The sequence below is a fragment of the Leptonychotes weddellii genome, chromosome 10, assembly GCF_054177405.1.
Source record: "Leptonychotes weddellii isolate Sample4059 chromosome 10, ASM5417740v2, whole genome shotgun sequence".
Lineage (NCBI taxonomy): Eukaryota > Metazoa > Chordata > Mammalia > Carnivora > Phocidae > Leptonychotes > Leptonychotes weddellii.
The window spans coordinates 80669863-80682368 of NC_138378.1; the positions used below are offsets into that span (position 1 = coordinate 80669863).

Below are 12506 nucleotides of genomic sequence, written 5' to 3' on the forward strand. Positions count from 1 at the left end.
GCTTAATGACTGAGCCACCCAGGCGCCCCCCTATTTTTATTGATTTTGAGAGGAGTTCTCAGTGCTTCCTGGATTTTGATGCCTAAAAATATGGAACGCTTCACGAATTTGCATGTCATCTTTGTGCAGGGGCCATGCTAATCTTCTCTGTATTGTTCCAATTTTAGTATATGTGCTGCCGAAGCGAGCACCTGCATTTATATTTTAAAACAATAGCTATAATTAAAGGTATAATCTCCTTTTGAGAAACTATATTATTTCAAGTCACAATATATTGAGCATCTACCATTTATTAGGTAGGCAACAGGATACTGTCATTGATAGAGCATGATCTTTGTGAGGGAGACCAATATTTAAGTTCAATGCCATCCTACACAATAGACAAGGCTCCAGGCTAGCTCTGTGAGCTCCTGTCAATTTCTTTCTGTTCCCTGTGCTCCAGAAAGACAAGTTTCTTTTCCAGTCCCTAGAGGAGGCCAAGCTTAGTTCTGCCTTTGGTTCTTTGCATTTCCTCTGTCCTCTCTCTGTCCACCTTTTCAGAGAGGCCTCATATGACAATATTAGCTAAAGTAGCAACACCCCATGGATCACACTCTAACCTCATTGCCCTGTTTTATTATTTTTGAGATACTTATTATCCAAAATAGGTATGTGTTTATGTACTTATGATCTACCCTCCAAATATAAATGCAACTAGACCAATATTTTGGTGCAGTCACCACAGTATCTTTAGTAATATCAACAATTCGTGGCATGTAGAAAGGACCCAAAAATAATTATTTAAGAAAAGTAATAGTATAAAATAAAACCAAATCACTTGATTTTCAAAAAGTAGGAATACAAAGCAAAACTGAATCACTTGATTTTCAACTATACAGATTTTGGAATTGCTAGAACTTTACACTACATTTGAAAAAGGCTGTCATACACTATGTACTTGAGGAAATAAACATAAAGCTATTTGGGGATGGTATATAAGCCTATTCCATGTGGGTTCTTTGGCTATACTACTATATCTTAGTAATAGATGAAGCTGGAGCTTGTATTAAAACAATTAAATTTAAGCCTGAAATAATGTATCTTAAAATTTTCAACATTTTGGAGACCTGTTCCTAAGGCCCTGAACTCATTTGCACTCATCTATTAAATATGGTGCCTCTCATCCAGTCTCACGCTGTGAGGTTGTGCTAATAATGGTTTTATCTAATTTTTAAATCCAATGTTCAAAGGGGAAACAATTTTTTCTTTGGCTCCTTGTGGAGAGATAAAATGGCTCTAGGAATGAAAGAACAATGGATCAAATATGAAACCACACATCTAAAGCCAGAGGAAAAGAGCAGAAAAGGAGATGGCCAGATACCAATTTTTAAGGGAAAAGATGTTCATATTGGAGAAAGATAAAAGAAAGAGAAGGAGGAGAGAGGGTCTTACTATATGAACTTTCCCACAACTCAGAAAAACATGAAAAGTTCCTCATTTCAATGTTTACCAGGCATATCATTGTCATCTAACTGCTGACAAATAATTTTAAAAGATCGTGCACCCAATAACAACAGATATTTACACAATAGATACCTGATAGAAAATAAATATTCCAAACACAATTACAAGAAATGTAAAATACATACGAAAATCATAATAAGTGTATGATATATATATAGAAAGAATTACAATACTTCATTGATTTCAATAAATAAGGATATTGTATGAACTTAGTGTTGAATAGAAAGATTGAACAATACAAATATGAAAGTAATTACTAAATAAGTTGAGTTTAACTTAATTCAAGTCAAAGTCCTAATTATGCATTTTTTTATAAACTTTTACAAAATTATTCTAAAATTCCTCCAGATTCAATGTAAAAAATATGATAATTCTCTCTCAAATAATTTTATATAATTTATTCATTTCAGGGAAAAATACCCATGTTTGAATTTGAAAAAAATAATGGAAAGGAAATGTAAAGATTACATGGAGGCTGATATTAAAGAATATAAAATTATCTCTACATTCAAAGTAATTTAAATAATATGATACTCGCCACTGATTGGACAAGCAGATAAGTATATCAAACAGAAAACCTAGAAATAAACCAGATTATGTAACTATCTAGTTTATAAGTGGGGTGATGTTTTAAGTTAGCTTTAAATATTCAAATTTCTCCATAAATGGTGTCAAAATAATTGGCCAATTCTATGGAGGGGGAAAGCAGCTTTTGCCTTACTTTATGTATCAAAATAAATTTCAAAATAATCAAGGACTTAAGAGTAAAACATGAAAACAAAAATATAAATAGAATACAATTATTAATATAGTATTTTTTCTGGAGAAGGTCTTTCTATACATGACATCAAAGGTAGAAATTATAAAGGATAATATTGGTCAATTAAAATCTTCCATCATCAAAAACACAACTAAAAGACAAAAAAAAAAAAAACACATTAGGAAAAAAAATATTCAATTCAAAATTACCTAACATTTATTCCTTTATAGAACTCAAAAGGCTTACAGTAAAATATTAACACTTAAGCAAAGTACAAAGAGTAAAAGAAAAATGACTCCCAAGCTCTTCTGCACAGATTACTACATAACTAGCATTTTAGTGAATTTCCTTCCAAATATGATTTTCTCTGCATTGATACACATAAAATTGCAAGAATATGTTTTTAGTTTTTATATATGTTGCTCTGATAACCTGCTTTTCTCCAAACAATATGTTCTGGAAATATAGGTATATGTCATCATATTAAATAACTACCTATTATTCCATTACTTATACTAAAATTCAATTACTTCGTCTCTTTTTTCCTTTTGTCATTGATATAAGAATATGTGTAGTTATTTGTTAACATTTCTTCTCCCTTGCAACATAAGGAGTGCCCTGACAGCGGAGATGTTCTCCACCATTTTTCCTGCTGTAGTCCCAGGGCCCAGCATGGGATCCAGCTAATGTTAGGTTCTCTAAAAGTAGTTATTGGGTAAAAGATAGAGGTGTACTAGATCCTTAAGGACACCTAATTTTGAAAACAAAATGTATATGGTCTGTGGGGGCCAGCAGCAGGATTTGAAACCCAGATTTGTTAAGAATTTGAGTGGTAAAGATAATGGGTGATACAGAAATTATGGGACCCGATTCTCATTAAACCATGTGACCATGACCCTGACATCATTTTATCTTGATGAAACTAAGGGTCAAAGATGTGAATTAATATATATCTATTATTAGTAAGAGAAATTACATATTGGTTCTTCAACTGGGGTCAACCACATAGGTAAGGGAGCTTATACACAAGAACTCCACAGTTTCTACAAAATTATCTCCTGCTTTGAGTTCCCCCAGAATGGACCTAAGTAAGAAGTGGCTCACACTGGAGTCACTGACCGACCCATTAACATTTCTCTACAGAAATTTCAAGGTACCCAAACATTAAGTACCAAGTTTGTAGAACAGAGTTACTAATAATAGAAAAATGATGGATAAAGCCTACATGAACAACAATAAAGGAATGGTTAAATCAAGTTTGTCATTAGCAATGTCCCGTTATGAGAAGGTGAGGAAGTGGTGACCAGTAGTCCATCTCTAGGGCAGGCGCTCTTCAAATGATCTGTGGTGTAGAGATTTTGTTTTTCAATCTCCAATCTATTTCAGACTGACATTTTACAAAATACAATAGAAAATTTTCAGCAATATCAAATTGCTGTAAATTTTCTCAGCACTTCCCCTGATTCTCTGTACTTATCTGTCTGTGGACTGATTAAAAGCCGTTCAGAAACTGGCATCAGCCCATGGACCATACTTTGTGTAGCAGAGTTTTACACAACTTTGGTAAACATGCTTATTAATTCAAAATTGAATTTTTTTTAATTTGAATCCCAAATATGCTAAATATATAAATGGGCTTACTTGGAATGTTTTCCACTCGGGTATTATTCATCTCAAAGTAGAATATCCATGTGTACTACTGACTACACTTCAGAATATGTGAATTATTTGTCACCAACTGGTTTTGTGCCACAAATATCGAAGCTGGGGACTCTTGTTATTCTAGCTTTTGTACAGCAAACACTAAGCTGATATTTAGACTATTTGATAATATACTGATTCCTCTACTATAAACAAAATCTCTTGATCTTTACCTTTATCTGTCTATTTTCCCTCTATAAATAAGACTATCATTCAAGTCTGTTCTTAGGAAAATATTAGCTAATGTCCATGAACATCAGGAAACAAATAACTAATATAATCCCGGCCAGGAATCCTTTCCAAAGAGCTAATTAACTTCAAGTATTTGAAGCCAACAGGATTGCCCACCCTCACCCCAAGAGAGGGCAAATAGGCCTTATTTCCCTGTAATACACACAGGCTCTGTTAATAGTTCAAGTCTGGCAGTCGAAACCCAGAGGTTGAGTTCTTAGTGCTGTTCGCTTATCCCAGGGCAGCATCAGTTTCTGGCAGCGATAATGTATGCAATGGCTTTCCGGCAGGACGCGGCCACAGGGTTCCTGGCAAGGCCACTGAGCAAGGCTTTTGTAAGCAGATCTGTATCATTTTTGACAGGACTAACATATGGCTTCGAGTTTCTGGCCAAAGCCTCCTTCATGGTTCCTATCAGAAGAGACCCTACATGCTCTCTGGCAACACTGCCATGTGATGTAAAGGATTTAATTCCTGGAAGTATATTGCCACAGTGATTTGCTACAGAACAAATTTCAAAGTTGGTTTCCTGCCAACACAAAATTCTATAGGTCATATCAAGGCCAACACCACAGGGAGTTTTCAGCAAGAAGATATTGAGCTGATCTTTTAATAGCCCTCATACTCACACTTTGCTGTATTCTTAAGTGTTTCCCTGTACACTGAGCGTAAATGAAATATTTTCTACATGAAAGCATATTGCAGTCATGTAATGTGTTTTGTGCATGTGCATCTATGAGCGTTCTCTAGCGCCTCTCACTTGTCCATCTCAAGGAGTGAATTGCAGTTATTTCGAAATTTCACTCTAACTTACTAAAGCCAATTCATGTTCCTGCTAACGGGGAGGATGGAAAGAACAATAATGTCCCACAGTGCAAAATATAATTCACTTCTTTCATCTTTTCATTCTGACCACAGACTAATTCAGCAGCTTAACTGACTGCAAATATCTGAAGGCAAGAAGCCCTGGCCTTTGAAAGGTGATTAAAGTTCAAGATATAGCACAGGAAGTAGCAATATATCCTTCACTGGGGATGATGCATTATTATATTTTCCTAAAATAGTGTGACACACAATGCATGTATTTAAAATGCTCTTCTAATCCTGCTCTCGTGACACTGAAATTGACAGTGTCATATCACATTTTCCTAATACCTTCAGCACAATTAAGCATCACAACTGCTCATGGTTGAACTCAGTAAGTACGGATTCAGGTAAGAACTTTCTCAAAGAAAAGGTTATAGAATCACTACGTTCTATTTGGTTTATATGATACATTAAACACATTGACAAGAGAAAAGCGAGTCTTCCACAGCTCAAAATAAAACAAAATGCTTTTTAAAAGTGGTTATTATTCAACAAAAGCAAACAAATTTTTCTAGGTCACTTCCTTTCTGTTTCATGTTGCCTCTGGGGTCTTAATGATAACAATTAAGTCAGTGTAGCTCTTAAAATTGGTTTATTTTCATCCTTAGAAAAACACTGTCCCAAACCAAGCTTATTCACACTTGAGTAACCATTATGATACAAGCAGATGAACTCTAAACCGATGTGGGGAAAAATGTCTAGGTGAAGCACAAAGGTACAAAACTTATTGGCAAGTGTAGATTGTATATGTGAGACTTATTTCTCCGTTGTTCATTTTGGTATGCCTAAGAGATAGAAAGCAAAGTAAAAGTTAGAAAAAATCAGGAAGGACATTTTCTGAGTGCCCTTTGGGACCAGAGCACTGTATTGATGGATGTGCTATAGTTGTAATTCCAAATCAGCTCTTGTCCCTTCACCAAAGCCTGAACAAGAGCCCTGAAGTTGACTTCTGTCCTTTCTCTTTCACAGCTGCAAAGGCATCCTCAAGTAGGTGGAACTCTGGTTGTTCTTCAATAATCATTCTAATACTTTTGGAATTGTCTTACTATATCTGATGCAAAGTGTAAGACATGATCATCACAGACGTTCAGTATTTCATTCATTTACTTGTTCAGTCAGTAAATAGTAATTGAGTAGAAAATATGTGCCAGGTACTTAGATGCAGTCTTTGGATGTGGAGTGTCCTTATGGGGTTCAAAACTCTGAATCTCATCCTTGAACCGTAATAAGGGAAGCCTTGTCGATTATAATTAATGTTTGCCTTGCCAAAAGAAATAGGTCAAAGGAGAGGGATGGAGAGAAGACTTACAGTGCCATGAAGTTAAGACCTCAAAATTTTCCAGTGAACCATGGTTGAATTTGGAAAACAGCATGTCATACTACTCTATTAAGTACAAGTATAACATAATTTAGGGCAATGAAGATTTAGGAATGTGGCACCAGGAAAAAACAATAACATAAATATGACTAAACAACAATTTGTTTTGCAATGGTGTGTTAATACAGGACTATTTCACACTAACTAAGTGCCGATGTTTCCAGCCAAAGAGTTTAAAGATCATTGACTTGTCTGGTTTAGATAACCAATGGCTCAAACCCAAGAGACAGCTGAAACACAGAGGAGAAAAAAATCTGGCTTGAAGAATCACCGAGAATGACATTAACTCTCAGATGATAGGAAAAGGCTTGGTCTTTGGCCTCTCTTTGACTTTCTCTGTTGTGACTTGGGAGGTGTCGGTTTCTTGGTTGGTAATTACAGCCGAAGTAGGTCAATAAGGTGCAGGTTTCTCCTGAGATATCAACAGAGGAGTCAGACTCTGTCCCAACCAGGTAAATTGATCCCAGTTAGGTGAACTGCTCCAAAAGCAATGGGTATGTTTCTAAGCAAGAATAATGACAGAACTTTTGGGGTCTCACATGGAGATATGCCCCCTTTTCCCCTGAGAAAGGGCAGTTACTACAATTTCCAGAGTACTTACTAGGCACTAAAGAAAGTTTTCGGATAATATTGTTATACTATTTTAAGGATGAGGAAAGGATCCTTCGGACTTAAATAAATAACACAAGAATGCACAGCCAGCACCTGGCAGAGGCAAAGCTGGTGTGCAGGCTGGCATCCCTTCTAGTCAGCCGCCCGCCCCCCACCCCCAGGAGACTCTCCCTGAGCCTATAGTTCCTTCTTACCAGTGGGGGTGGGGGAGGGGAAGGGAATGACAAAGGCATCATTTTTCCAGTTATTTTAGAGCACAGATTTTGCTAACTACATTTCTCATTTCTATCTTCACAAAACACCCATGGTGCCTTTAGATGGGATCAGGAAGTTTAGATTTCTATATGAAATTCTAAATTCTTTTTTTTTTTTTTAAAGATTTTATTTATTTTTTAGAGAGCGAGCGAGAGAGAAACAGCATGAGAGGGGAGAGGGTCAGAGGGAGAAGCAGGCTCCCCGCTGAACCGGGAGCCCGATGTGGGACTCGATCCCAGGACCCTGGGATCATGACCTGAGCCGAAGGCAGATGCTTAACCATCTGAGCCACCCAGGCGCCCCAAAATTCTAAATTCTTAAACCCATGATGTTTTTTCTCCATTTTTTTCATTATGAAAAAAAAAAGTCAATAATAGTGACAAAGTCACTAATTAGGACATTTTTATCTCCCAAGGAAAACAATTTTAGGTCAACTGTTCAGCCTTCATTAAAGCCATTACCACTCTATGGAACAGAAAATATGTTAGAGCTTCCTACTGCTGTGTTTACAGATGGATTGTCTTCTATTCCACATTTTATCAAACTGTGGTATGTTCAAGGTACAGGTTAAGGTAACACATTATTAGGCTTCCCAAAAGAAATGTAAATGAACTCTAACTTGTATATTGGCTAATTATTTTGTGTGCTACATCATTAGCTATAGAGTCCTTACACTTAGATATATTAATGACAGGAAAATTCAAGCCTATCATTTTTAAAGGGCACAATAGCATTACCCAAGGACATGTTATAGCTGAGCCGTGAAAGAAGGATTTCTTCAATTCTCCTCATTTTATAACCACTTCCTGACTGTAAATGTTACAACTGTTCATTGTAGAAAATGTAGGAAGATACTGAAAACCACAAAGAAAAATATAAAAGTTGCTTGAATCTCACAACCCAGAGATAACTACCATTAACTTATTCAATCTCTAAACATATATAAAATATGCAAATATACTTATAAGTTCACAAAATTGGGACAGTAGTATATTACTTGTGTACAGATTAATATTTTTCATTTAATAAAACAGGAACACATCTCTAGTTATTAAAATGTTTTATATAAAGTTATATTTATGGATATAAAATTCATGATGTGTCAACATTTACTTAGTCAATACTCTATTATCATTTATTTTGTTTGTTTCAAGTTTTTAAACTATTATAAACAATCCCAGTAGGAATATACTTATAGGAAAAAAATGGTATCAATCCCTATAATGGTTTCCTAAGAATAAATTAATGGAGTCAAAGAATATGTATTATTAAATTCTTTTTTCTAAAATGTTATACCAATTTAATGCCTAGCAGCAGTGAGAAAACATTGTTTATGACTCCATCATTGCTGAGAGTGGCTATTATCAAGACTTTCAAACACTTACCAATTTAATAGATTAAAGATTTTATCTCATTTTTATTTAATGGAGGGTCTTTTTGATTATTACTGCTTATTAAAGTGGAAAATTTTTCAATATAGTTATCGGTCATTTGTAATAAATTATATTTTACTTTTTATTGTATTCATTTCATTCATTCATTCATTCATTCATTCATTCATTCATTCATGTATCCGTTCATCTGGTAAGTGCCTAGTGTGCTTCAGGCAGCATCATTCCAGCCACTGGAAACACAGTGGTGGACATGACAAACTCCTGCTCTCACAAGTACACATGCTCCTGAAGGGAGACAGATAAACAGAACTTCAAAAATAAACAAATTAACTTCAGCCCATGTGTAATAGTTTCCTAGGGCTGCTGTAACAAATTACCACAAACTGGCGGCTTAAAGAACAGAAATTTATTCCTGGTTCTGAAGGCTAACCGTTTGAAATCAAGGGGTCAGCAGGGCTTTGCTTTCTCTGCGGCTCTAGGGGAGTTAACTTCCTTGCCTTCTTCCAGCGCCTAGTGACCCCAGGCGTTTCTTGATTTGTGTCCTCAACATGCCAATCTCTGCCTCCATCTTTCCTCTGTTTCCTCTATGTCTTTTTTTCCAATATTTCTCTCCTTTCTCTTAGAAAGACATCCACCATTGCAATGAGAGCCCACCCTAAATAGTATGACCTCATCTGAACTTAATGGTATCTGCAAATACCAAACCAATGGTATCTGTGTTTCCAAACAAGGTTACATTCACAAGTGTTGGAGTTTAGGACTTGAACATAGCTTTGAGAGGGTCACAGTTCAACCCGCCACACTGTGCCAAATACAAGAAGGTGCAAAGACAGTGTGAATTTCAATTTCCAAGATAGAGAGTGGTCAGGGATGGGTTGGGAGGCCTCCTTTAGATGCAGCGGCCAGGGAAGACCTCTCTGGGAAAGTCACCACTGAGCTGAGACCCAGATGATGAACAGGAGCCAGCCATACAGAGATCTCCAAGCAGCAAACAATAGCTTGTGCAGCATCTGCAAGGGCTGGCAAGATAGGAAGGGGCTGGATCATATAAGACTTTATGGACGATGGTAAAGGGATTATAATTAATCAGGATATAAAACAATCTTTTAAAATAACTATTACTGGATGGTTACTATGTGCCAGACAGTACTGAAACAAGTTTTATATACCTTAACTTACCTCATACATACAGAAAAAATAGTTTTATCACCTTCTTCTAAAAATAAGAAAATAAAGGCTTTGAAATTCGAAATTATTTTTTATGGTTATAAAGATAATTAGGAGCATTTCTAATTGTTTTGTAGGTGCTTTTTATATTAAGTATGTTAACCTATAATTTTTCCAGTTTGTACTTTCTTTTTAAACTAGTCTCTGGGCTTCTTAACCAATAGGTACTACCTATTGATACACTTAATTATCTATTTATCTATGTACCTATGTATCTATATTTTATTTTATGGATTCCATCTTGCCTGGTGTGATTAGAAAAAAAAAGAAAAGAAAAAGAAACTTCAGATGGAACTTTACAATTACAATAAATGGTGGCCTCTATTTTATTCTGAGTCTTATGCTTTCTTTTCTTTCCTGATCTGTGTGTGTGTGTGTGTTCATTTATTTTACATGTACTTTTATCATCCATCTGGAGGATGTTTTTGAACTAGAACTCAGAACTTTGGTTCTTCTGACCATTACAACAGAAAAAAACTAGTGTCAACGATGAAGGTCTTCACTCTGGTACAACATTTGCCCTAAGCCCCTATACACAACTACAACCCCAAACCTAAATCCATGGTGGCAAAAATCATTTTCTGTGCCAGAACATGGTATGATCTTGTCTTCATCAGTTCAGGCTGCTAGTACAAAAATACCATAAACTGGGTGGCTTAAACAAACATTTCTCACAATTCTAGATGTTGGGAAATCCTAGTTAAGGTGCCAGGACAGTTGGTGTGTGTTGATAGTCCTCTTCCTGGTTTGAAGGTTGCCATCTTCTCTCTGTACCCTCATATAGCAGAAACTAGAGAGAGGACCTCTGGTGTTTCTTCTCCTTTTTATAAAAGCACAGATTCCATCATGAGGGCTCCACCCTCCTGACCTCATCTAAAACTAATTACTTCCTAAAGGCTCTCTCCCTAAATGTCATCATATGAGGAAAGAGGGTTTCAACATAGGAATGGTGGGAGTGGGGGAAGGGGACACATTCAGTCCATCGCAAATCTCTAGCTCTTGACTTTTCAAATTACAGAGCATTGATGTGGCTTTGTAATAATCTTCTCTACTGGCTTCTTGCAATGGTACATTTCTCTCAGAGAGGGAAAGTTGTTGTGAGTCTGTGTTTGGTATTCTCTTTTGTTTGTTTTTATTCTGTCCCAAGTCTATCCTCTATATCAGATTTACTCAAAAAATAATTACTTTTTACCTGGATTCCAAAAGTGATTCAGGCCCTTCTCCTCTTTTCCTTTGGCCATTTCAAAAAGGTTCAAGGAAAGGATGGGGGAAGTGGTGTCCTTCTGCTGATTTTATTAGATGCTTAAAATTAGAACTATTTATATATTCAGACATATATAAAAACATAGTTACTAATGAATTTCTGACTTCTCATCAAAATGAATTTTTCCATCAGTATCACTCAACTTCCAGAGTTAAACTTTCATCATGGATGCCACTGGCTTGAGTGAAGTGTCTTGTTGTTTTCTAAGTCAATCATACACTACATTTCCAAGAATGTCAGATCTCCTAGTTGTTGGTTCTTGGTCAGATTGCTAGGCTAACAGAGTCTACTATCACATAATATCAGGAAGAAGGGCCAGTGATATTGAAGTAGCTTAATTGGTTTAATGACTGAGTTGGCAAAAAAATGTGAAAAATCGGAATGCTATAAATTATTTAAAAATATCTGACAATATGTAAACTGTTCACATAAAGCAGTTAAACATATGAGAGTGGGTCAATAAGAACATCAAGAAGCACAGACCTTTAAAACCAAAAATGGCATGTTCTCCTCAGATAACTGATTCTCATGCACTTCTATGTGACAAAGAAGCCATATCTCAGTTTGGTAGACTTTAAGCACTCTATCAACTCCAGCCCCAAAAGAAAAAAGGGTGATTATTGGTATGAAATTCAAAACAGAAATCATACAGAGAAACAGGAAACTCGTACCAATTTTCTCACATAGAAGTAACTGTTTAAGCAGATACATCAGATCCATTTATATAATTGTAAAATATAGATGGTTCACTTTAAGTTAGAGATTCTGAAAACCATGCTCAGAATTTTATGGGAGCTCAATTATTTATTTATTCCGCTTTCATTCTATTTTCCCCTTAAATAGTGACTATACACACAAATTCCTCAAAACATGATAAATAAAATTAAAATCATCCTATTATATCCACCAACGAAAACAAGGAGGTTAAATGATTTGTTTTTGTATGGGTTATCCTTATTCTTTTTCTTGATTAGAACAGTTTAGGAGATGGAACCTTTTTTTTTTTCCCTTTCCCCCCTTCTTTTTCTATGCCATCTGGGTAGGCAAACCCAATTAGCACATGTTGAAAGCTAGCAACACCTTTTCCAACATTTCAAAGTTTTGGCAAGCTTTAAAAGTTACTGTGTCACATAAAAGCTCATTTGGCACATTACAGGGTTTGCAGTATGAATTTATCATATGGAATGATCATTTTCCAAGTGCATTGAGAACATACAGCACAATTGGATTTGGAAAGATCAGTTGAAATAAACTTCATCATTGTGGCTCTAGGATCAATCCACTCAATCTCTTTAATGGAGTTCTTCACCGTCT

At 35.8% G+C, this 12506-nt stretch overlaps 1 non-coding gene across 1 annotated transcript; it reads right to left on the reverse strand.

Moving 5' to 3' along the window:
- Positions 1–84: 84 nt before the first annotated feature.
- On the reverse strand, positions 85–191 carry LOC115940923 (U6 spliceosomal RNA). The gene has a single exon (XR_004075646.1). It is a non-coding gene; the product is annotated as a U6 spliceosomal RNA (small nuclear RNA).
- Positions 192–12506: the final 12315 nt, after the last annotated feature.